This window comes from Nycticebus coucang, chromosome 5 (genome assembly GCF_027406575.1).
Source record: "Nycticebus coucang isolate mNycCou1 chromosome 5, mNycCou1.pri, whole genome shotgun sequence".
Lineage (NCBI taxonomy): Eukaryota > Metazoa > Chordata > Mammalia > Primates > Lorisidae > Nycticebus > Nycticebus coucang.
Window position 1 is genome coordinate 29,959,404 of NC_069784.1, and position 11,115 is coordinate 29,970,518.

The 11,115-nt window shown below is 36.2% G+C and overlaps 1 pseudogene; it reads right to left on the reverse strand.

Moving 5' to 3' along the window:
* Nucleotides 1–9,559: 9,559 nt before the first annotated feature.
* LOC128586699 (ras-related protein Rab-18-like) lies at nucleotides 9,560–10,170 on the reverse strand (annotated as a pseudogene).
* Nucleotides 10,171–11,115: the final 945 nt, after the last annotated feature.

The window sequence follows — 11,115 nt, forward strand, 5'->3', positions numbered from 1 at the left end:
GGGATTGCTTATAACGCCCAGGAGTTTCACACAGTTCTACACCTGCTTCCAAAGTAAAACAAAGTCCACCTTGCCTGAAATTCCCATCACCAAATCATGCTTCGTAATGGTTAATCAAAACAAATGCAGTATTACTTTGCAAAGGCCACATCGGACCAAGAAGACATTTTTTCTAGCAATTTTCTCTACTCACCAGAAATCATTGTATGGTATTGTTTTGGATCCTGAATTTGATTTCAGTAGCATTCAGCCTAATATCTTTATACTTGCTATTTGCATTTTAATTGAAGCATAACATAGATTTAAAGTGTATATCCTTAAACAAGAGATTGGTAAAGTGTTACATATATATACCCAGGCCGCCTCCACTTAGAACAAGGGACAGAATCAGAGGTTCTATTTTGCCTCTGCCCAATCTTCTGTCTCCAAAAGTAAATCATATTTTGACTCTTACCTTCGTTAATTGATTTTGCCTGTTCTTAAAGTTTAGAAATTGAATTATGCAACCTAAACTCTTTTATAACTGACCTTCATCACTGAGCAGGATGTTTCTGAGATTCTTACACATGAACGCGTGTCCATCCATATGTACCATTAGTTTATTATTTTTACCACTAGGGAGAATTCCATTAAATGAACATATCACTACTTATCTTTTCTTCTGTTGTTGGGCATTTGTGTAGTTTCTAATTTTTAGGTTTCATGCATAAAGTTGCTAGAAACATTTTTGTTCTCAGTGTGTATGTGTTTGTGTGTGCGTCTGTAATGTCTGCACTGCTTTCTTTGCAGTATGTACCAAGGAGTTGAATTGCTGAGTCATAGAAAGGCTTATGTTTAAATTCAGCAAAAACAATTCATTTTCTAAGGGAGTTATGTCATTTTCACATTCTCATAAGGAAAACGTCAGGATTCTACTTGCTTTTTATCTTCAACAATCGTTAGTATTATCGATCTTTTAAAATTTTAGCTATTGGGGGGGAAGTAGATAACATTATGGTAATTTACAGTCACATGACAAGTGATGATGCTGAGCACTTTTTCAGGCTCTTATTATTTGAATATCTCCTTTGCCAAATGCCTGTTTAAGTCATTCATAATTTCCACATTTGTCTTGTTTGTCTTTTGCTGATTGATTGGAGGATTTTTTTTTATATAGACCGTGTTTATCAGATATATGCTGCAAATGTTTCCCTTTTTGATGGTGAGTTTTGATCAGTAGAAGTTTTACATGGAGGCACATTTAGGTACCAAATCTCAAATTAATTTTTAAGTGTAGTATATAAAGGAGAGATATTTTCTGCCACATAAACATTCCATTGGTCCAGGACTATTTGCCCAAAGGATTGCCCTTTACCCCACTGAACATCGTGATTCTTTTGTTTTTGATCAAGTTACCTACCAGATGTATGTGCAACTGCAACCAGATTCTCTATGTTGGTCTATTGATCTCTTTGTCTATCTTGCTCCCCATACTATTCTCTTATGAATTTTTGTGCATTTTTGCTCCTTCAAAATTGTATTGTTTCTTTTATGCCCTTGGCTATTTCATGTAAATTTCAAAATCAACTTTTTAGTTTGCACAGGAAAATCTACTGGGATTTCTACTGAGGTTCCATGGCATGTATACCAATCATAAACATGCCAAACCGTATTTTGTAGTTTTCAGGGTCTTGCTTGCACTGGCCCTCTGCAGTTGGGGTGAATCCAGGCAGAGACTCCAGGCTGTAGAAGAGCCTGAGGTCAGGAGGAGCCCGGAGGTCAGTGGAATGTGGGTGAACTCCAGAAACCTCGTATCATCTAAAAATCTGGGGACTTTTTTTTTTAAGCTCCATTTACATTAATGGCATATTTTCCTAATTGAAAATAATGCTAATATACTAGCTGGTGAATTAATATCCTTTACTGAAGTTCAACTGATGGTAAGTATTACTACATCTAAAAAATATCTGCATAGCAACAGCTCAATTAGTGCTTGATTAAATGACTGGTTACCATAGCCTGGCCATGTTCATACAGAAAATTCACCATCACACCGAAAAGTACTAACAGTCACCAGAAGCCAGAAAAAACAAGAAATGGACTCTCCCCTGCTGCCTCTGGAGAAATATGGATCTGCTGATACTGCTAATTGCAGATTTCTAGTCTCCAGAACCATGAGAGAGTAAATTTCTGTTGTTTTAAGCCACCCCCCAAAAGGGTAATTTTTATAGCAGCCACAAGAAAGTAAAATAGGTGGCTTGGGACTACAGATTTAGGAGTGTGGAGAAGTATAGAATAGTGTGAGTATTATGAAAAGTGGAAGAAAAGTGAGGTGGGAGGTGTAAGATACAGAAATTCAAGAGCAAAACTTTTCAAGAGCTGATCTGGAATATCAACTGCTAAAAAAAGATCAAATAAGATAGGCTAGATAAAGGTAAGATAAATAAAGGACTTTTATTAGACATAGCCACAAAGATGGTAATGAGAATCTTCTGGAAAACAGTTTCGATTTAAAGATAAAAAGCACATTTTAATTGTGCTGAATGAGAGCTTACAAATGGCAATTCTAGATAATCATTTTTTTTTTTTTAAATGCTTGAGTCTGAAGAGGAGGAAAGAGGTGGTGCTGTAGTTAAGCAGAGTTGTGGAGCTAATTTAAGAGTTCTTTAGGTAAAAAAAGATAGCCAAGTGTTTAAATCTTCTTCAACAACAGAAAGAACAAAGAGAACAAAGTTAGCCATAGAAATAAAAGCTCGGGAAACTGATAGAACGCAGCCCTTGAGGAAACAGGCAGGGTTAGCCAAAAGTGTAAGCATGGTAAATAGCATCTTTTCCATTGAGAACACAGTCCCAGGGAAAAAGGAGTTCAGGAAAGTTTCATTTGTGATTTCCAGACACTGAGGAATATTTTGTGTGATAGTTTCTAGTTTCTATATTCTCTGCAAAATGAAGATGAAGTTGTTTACTAAAAGTGAAGGGTAATGCTCAAACTTACAAGTTTTGAAATGAATTTTAAAAATTGAAATAGCCAATCTGGATGATAAGAAAAAGACAATTGGAAAAAATAATAAAACAATAGAATATTTCCACACGGAGCTGAATACAGATTTTTGATTGGAAACTATCATTTATTGTGGCATCAAGCTGTACTTTGTAAGTATTCCCACCATAATGCCATAATGCTCAGATTCCAGAAAAAAAAAAAAAAAGGCATTTGAATGGATTCATTTGATCAGTCAGGGACATTGGAAGGACAAATTAATTAAAATCAGGACAATACCAAGAGAATGGTTGAAATAAGGAAGGCATAGTTTCTAGGCTTGAGAGGGTGTTCAAAAATATTAGTCTGTATTCCTGTCCTCTAACAACTAATCTTAACAAAAGGGAAGGAATGGTGTCCAAGGAAGAAAAGCAATCATTACAAGAAAGACACAGGTCAAAGGCAAGAAAAGGCAAAAAGAAAGCAGAGAGAGGAAGTAGAAAGCAGAGTTCAGAGCCCACAGACAGTGACAGATATGATAGTATTTGATTGTAGGGATGGCTATGCCAGTGAGTTTAAATGTTAAAAAAAATTACAATTATTCTTCTAATAGGAATATTTCCAAAACGTTGGCACTGGAAAGGTAGGAGGGTTATAAGAAGAAGGAACAAGGAAATCTAACAGCATGAGTAAGCATTCCTAGGAATAGATTGGATGTGATCATCTAGGATTACCAAATAAAACACACGATGCCCAGTTAAATTTGAATTTCAGAAAAACACCAAGTAAATTTCTCCATGTAAGTATGTCCCGAATATTTTGGGATGTACTTAAACCAAATAAATACTTATTATTTACTCAAAATTTATATTTAACTGGATATCTTAGGAGTTTATCTGCTGAGTCTGGCAGCCCCATCACTCCTCCCCTAAGGGAGGTGGTCTGCGGTCACTTTCGCCAAGGAGTAGAAATGCAGAAGCAACATTGCCCTTGAGAGAGAGGAAGCTGCTATTTTTTTTTTTAAATGTTGCCTTAATAATGCCTGTGCCATGAAGATGTATTCAGGCAAGATTTGAATCAAAAATATATGTGTACGTGTGTGTGCATAAATGTGTATTTGATTCCGAAGTTATCTTCATTTTATTTATTTCCTTCATAAAATAAACATTGTATTTTATAGTATGTAAGAATCTTCTGTTTAATAGTATATCCCAGCAATAAATCCAAATACATTTTAATGTATAACTGGATGAAAACTATTTTCAGATTATGTCTGTTTCTCCTTATCCTGGAGATAAATGAATGAAATCCTTCTATCTCTAAGTCGCTAATGAGGGAGCACATTTGACAGTCTTTGTGGCACTTTCTGAAAATTCACCCCAAGAAAAAAGGGTGGACATCTGGGGCAGATGACAAAGAGAAAATGCCTGCTGACATCTTTTAAATTGACACTAAAAATGATGTAATAGCAAGTGATACATTTAGAGTAATTAGTCCGTGTCAGACATCATCCTAAGAGTTTCCCTTGTATAAATTGTCATCATAGTCTTATGGATCAGGTATTATTAATAGCCACATTATGTAGATGATGAAGAGGTTACATTCAAGATCACTTCATTAGAAAATGGCAGGGCCAGGATATGAAGGGAGGAGGTTTGGCACAAGAACCTCTGTTTTTAACCACTGAACTACATTTTGCCAAAATATTCAAAAACCTAAAGGATTAAAAAATATTAAAGTGTATACTTTATTGCTAAAAAAGAGAAAAGATCTGTATAAGAACAGTATCTAGCACGTTGCTTAGCACACGTTGCAATATATATTGATTAATATTGATTAATTGATTGAAACATCCTTCTACGCTCAAGGCACCCACAGTTCTCTTGATGTTTCCACTGCAGCATTTACAACACTGTGCTGCGTTTGTCTGCTGTTTACTAGTTTCACATAGGAAACTATGACCTCCTTTGGGTTAGGAATTAGGTATTTATCTTCTCATTCCTAACTCCTAACTGGGTGCCTATACATAGCATTAGCTCGATTAATGCTAAATGAAGGTGACTACAATTGAATGAAAGCAAAAGAAAGAGTGAATGCTAAAGAATCAAGATAGGATTTGAGAGGGTTTTTTTTTTTCTGCTTTGGAAGCATCAATCATTCATAAACCTTTAAAATTATGCCATGGAACTATAGAAAAAGAAGGTGATTTTCTAGTATGTAATGCTAGATACCTAAAAACATTTTAATGATGAATTTGGGCTGGATATATTTAATATTTATGTAGGGAAACTGCCTTATGGGCATTTATGTAGGTTTCCTGATTTTGCTAATTTTATCTGATCAGTTGTAGCTTAGAAACTGATGAGATAAGGGATGACTGAGGGAAAAAATATGATTCTTTTCTTAGGGCAAATTGCAGAGGAAATCCTCAATTAAACTTCTAGAGTTTCATCTCTAAGTACTGACATGAAAAATTTGCCGAGAGCTCGGAAATTTAAAAATGGAAGTGCAGAAATATACATGGGATAGGGTAAAATTTACATGAAAGGACACCCAAAATACCAAAGGATGCCTACCATGCTGACAACCAACTTTACCTCCAGGAAAGCAACTGGAATTGGAGGTGGTGAACAAGTAAAGCAGTGGCTATAGATTTGTTTGTTTGTTTTTAACATAAATATGTAGTATATTTAGGTCTCATTTATGTAAACAAAAAATAATTCTCAAAATATTTAAATCTAAGGCATGAAATAATAAAAATCCTATATGAAAACGTGGGAAAAACTCTTAAAGATGTCAAACTGGGGAAAGAGTTTATGAAAAAGACTTCCATGGCTATAACAACAACAACAACAACAAAATGGGAATTAATTAAACTTAAAACCTTCTGCACAGCCAAGACACAGTAAAAGCAAGTAGACAAGTTTCGGAATGGGAAAAGATATTTGCATATTACAAATCTGACAAAGGCTTGATGACTCAGATCTATAGAGAACTCAAATTAATCAACAAAAGACCCAGCAATCCCATATATCACAGGGCAGAGGACTGAATAGAATCTTCTCTAACGAATGGCTAACAAACATATGAAAAATGCTCATTGTGCCTAATCATCAGAGAAATGCAAATGAAAACCACCCCAAGATTTCACCTAACCCCAGTCAGATTAGCCCACGTCACAAAATCCCAAAGTTGCAGATGTTGGCGCAGATGTAGAGAGAGCAGAACTCTTTTACACTACTGGTGGGACTGCAAATTGGAGACTCCTCAGAAAACTTTTAGATTTCCCATTTGACCCCACAATCTCACTACTAGGCATCTACCCAGAAGAAACAAAATAGTTTTAATATAAAGACATTTGCACTAGAATGTCCATCGCAGCTCAATTTACAATTGCCAAGATGTGGAAACAACCTAAATGCCCATGAATTCAGGAATGGAATACCAAGCTGTGGTATATGTGTACCATGGAGTACTATTCAGCCATAAAAGATGGAGACTTTATATCTTCTGTATTAACCTGGATTGAGTTGGAACACATTCTTCTTAGTAAAGTATCACAAGAATGGAGAAGTAAAAATCCAATGTGCTCAATTCTAGTACGAAGCTAGTACAGTCTAATGCACTCCCACATAAGAGGAAAATTCAAATCAATTCCTAGTGCTGGGGTGGGGGAACGAGGGAGTAGGCAGGGGAGGAGGGAGGAAAAAGGAGGAGGGGTGTGCTCTAACTTAATGGGCACAATGCTAGTGCAATGCTAGTGCATGGCACACCTCTTATTAGCAGGACACAATTAGAAGAGGAGATTTACTTTACAAATGCACACGATGTAATCTAATTCATTGCTTTCTTAACAATAAAAAAATTCTCAAAAGTGTAATAGTACTCATAGTTATCAAACGCATAACAATTATAATTAAAATAGGAGATATTCAAGCCAGAGATATTCAGTAAGAGAAAGAAATAAAAGGAATTAGAATTAGAAAGAAAGAAGTGAAATTGTTTCTGTTTGCACATATAGAGAAAACCTTAAAGACACCATCAAAAAACTGTTAGAACTAGTAATGAATTCAGTAAAGTTGCAAGATACAAAATCAACACCCAAACATCAGCAGCATTTCTATACACTAACAACGAAGTATCCAGAAAACGAAAAAGAAACTAAAAAACCTATTTCATTTATAATAGCTACAAAAAAAGTAAAAAGTCGTTAAATTATTTTATAATCATGAGGACGAGATGATACACTCTGATAAATGTTAGCTCCTAAGGACTTCGTAAATGGGTTTACATAAATGACTGATTTAAAAATTAACACGCACTTATAAAAATTGTAATAATGTAGACACACATAAATAAAAAGGGAGTTTTTCTCACATGGGAGGTAGAGGTAGAAAGAGGGTGTAGAAAGGAAAGAGAATAAGTCTGAGACATCTGTTGTAATAAAATTCTATTAATTTTGACTTGCGTACTTTAAAATGGTCTTATCAAAATCATCTGTGAAATTACTTCAAAGTAAATTATATCAAGTGACTGACGTTTCTCTTTTCTAAAGCAAACACACCATCTAAAACCTTTGTAATTATAAAATTGATGTTATCCTGTGAATTATTCTGTAAGCACAATGAATGTTCTCCTTAAATATCTTCTCCGTTGGCATTCGATACCCATTCTCATAAAGAAATGACACTGTTTTGTTTCAAACTTAATAAAAAAAAAATTGTGCCTGTATAACTTCTGGGAAATGAATAAGTTGTTCCAGAATGAATTTATCTTCTCCAGGATTATTTATGGGGATATATTATTTTTGAATACAGAGATCACCTCACTGCTGTCAAAAGCCACCATCAAAATTACAGTCACGTGCTGCATGACTCCATTTCAGTCAATAATGGACTGAAAATGATGATGTCTCAAAGGATTATGAGAGACCTGAAAAATGCTAGTCACCTAGTGACACTGTAGCCATCAGAACATCATGCCACAATGCACTGCTCATGTGTCTGTGAATAGATCTGATGCCCTGCCAGACGTATGCAAGGACGACCCGTGCCATCGCGCACAGTGTGGAAGTCTTGATAATGATAATAACTATGTTACTCCCCTATGCGTCCTTCTATACGATTCCTGTTATTTCAGTGTGGACTCCTTCTACTTGTAAAACACATTACCTGTAGGACAGCCTCAGCCAGGTCCTTCAGGAATTATCCCAGAAGACATTTGTATGCTAGGAGATGGCAGCTCCATGCACTTTCTTACCCTTGAAACCTTCCAGTGGGATAAGATGTGGAGGTAAAAGTCAGTGATATTATCATCCTGACCCTCTCTAGGCCTACGCTAGTGCATGTGTTTGAGTCTTAGTTTTTAACACAAAATTTATAAAGTAAAAATAAAATAAAACAATTAAAAAAGTGAAAGGCTTCTAAGAACTAAGGATGAAAAATTGTTTCTTTGTTTTTTGTTTTTTTTTGTTTTTTTTTTACTGTGAAAAAGTTTTATTAGTCCATACAAGTTGGTTTCATAAACTACTGTTAACCTGTTACAGCAAATTACCAAGATTTTCATTGTGACAGCATCCTCCCGCATACATAAAAATCTGGAAACAATATGTCTTTCTCAAATTGTCATTTAGTCTTCTTTTTTTTCCATCCCTCAAAACACAGAGATACGTTTTTGAATATCAACTAGCCATTATGGAAGCCATAAGATACAGATATTCATAAACATCACACAAGCTACAGTTGGGGTACCTCGATGAACACTAACCACATTGATAAAAAAAAAGGAGTTGGTTTTAAAAGTGGTAAGTAGCATAGGAGTCACAATAAATACACTATTCATGTCCTTCTGAAACCAAAATGGGTTAAACCTTACTGCCATTCTGCCAAACACCACTTAACTAAAAAAGCTGTGCAAAGAGTCATGAATCCAATGTATGTATCACAGGATTAAAATTCCAGTTAAGCAACTGAGCTTATTGAAGTAAATCAAAAAGTAATACCAAACTTGTTTAACATATTAATGCTATTTTAGAAGTATCATCGGAATAAAGATTTAATTGTAAACTGGCCTGCACTACCTTCTGTAATGGGTAATTTAGTACTAAAATGAATCTTAAATATCCTAGAACAGCTGTGGAATCATGCTCTATGTTGTTCCTGAAAGGAAATTTGCCAGGTTTTATGATACCTGTCTACTTCCCTGTGGTTCTGGGAGTTTCATGTACACCAAGTGATTCAGTAACCGATAGGAGAATTTAAGCAAAAAGACCAAAAGTGGACCTTGTGTCAAATGTACCAGATACTAGATGGAATTTTTAGTTACATGATAAATGTAGATCATAAATCAGATGTACTTAAAAGGTGCACCCATTTCATGCTACAAAAAAAAAAAATTGCGGACTGCAAACTGTGCATGAGTTCTCTAACATTTTACCTGGGAAAGCCGATGAGTGGGATTTCTTGCAAATATTTACTGCCACGATACAAAACAATTATGTGCAAACTGCAAAGTCCCTAAAATAGCAGTTAGAGAGTTTATGTACAGAAAGATGACACTATCTGATCAGATATGCAAAAGAAGGGTGGAATTTCCCAGAGTTTATAACACAGAACGATGACTACCCCAGGCCCCGCCTCTGCTGCCTTCTTCACTGTGTGACAGTTTGACCATTTATTCTGGTTCTCACTTTCCCACAGTCCTGCCGTCTGAATGATCTTTCCTACAAGTTCCTGAAAGGCACATTGTACACCATCATACGTTTTTGCACTTGCCTCTATAAATAACACGGAATACTTTCGGGCGAACTTCAGGCCTTCATTTCTATCGACTTTACAATTTTCCTTATCAATTTTATTTCCAACTAGCATGTTTACTATGTCATTTCTTGTATAGTATGTTTCCAATTCATTTCACCAATTTCACCAATAAGCCAGTTTAACAAAGGTGTCCCTTCTTGTGACATCGTAAAATAACACCGTGTGCACCTTTGTAATAGCTTGGAGTTAATGTTCTAAACCTCTCTTGACCAGCAGTTTCTCATATTGCAAGTTTAGCCTTATTTCCATCCACTGAAATTGTTTTCACCTTAAAGTCAACACCTATTGTTCTGGATCAAAAGTATTTGTGAACCTCAAGAGCAGGGTGGACTTGCCCACTCCACTCTCGCCAATGATGAGAATCTTTAGGGTGGTCAGCATGTTCTCATCCATCCTGACCCTGCTCGGCTCCAAGCCCAGCTGGCCACCCGCATCCGCCTCGCAACCCTTCAGCAGCTGCCACGCATGCACCAGAAAGAAAAATGGTTTGACAGCTATACAGTGTATTTGTGTTTTAAGCTATTTTTACAAGAGTCAAAAACTTAAAATATCGAAAAGTTTATGAAGTAAAAATGTTTTAGTAGACTATAAGGTTCATTTATTATTAAAGAAAGAAAAATATTCTTTTATAAATGAGTGTAGCCTAAGTGCGCAAGGATGATAATGTCTACAGCAGAGTACAGAAACATCCTAGGCCTTCACATTGACCCACCGCTCACTCACTGGCTCGCCCAGAGCAATGTCAGTCCTGTAAGCTCCATTCACAGTAAGTACCCTACGTAAGAGCGCCATTTATTGTCTTTTATATCATACTTTACTGTGCCTTTTCTATGTGTAAATATATTTAAATATCAGACACCAAAACACTTGCCATTGCGTTGCAATTGCCTACAGTATTCAGCATGGTAACACACTCTACTGGTGTGTAGCCTTGGAGCAATGGGCTATCCCATGTAGCCTAGGTGTGTAGTAAGCTATTTGTACCATCTAGGTGCATTCCATGAGGTTCACACAACAACAGAAGCACCTAATGATGCATTTCCCAGGATGCATTGCCATCGCTCAGTAACACCTGACTGTCCTTGTTGAAGCAACAGAGGAAGAGCCTATCATTTTCCCTGGTTCAGCAAATAATGTACACTGACAGGGCAGGAGGTTCTGTTGTATGTCTTGCAGATGCAAAACCAAGGCTCCAGGTAGGTACAGCAATAGGAATCATCTTGTGTGCTGTCTCAGGATTGACTCAATGATAGGGTACAATTTCAAAACCATCCTCTTGATTGGCACCAAGACCTTAAGAAGATCTGTACCGGGCGGCGCCTGTGGCTCAGTCGGTGA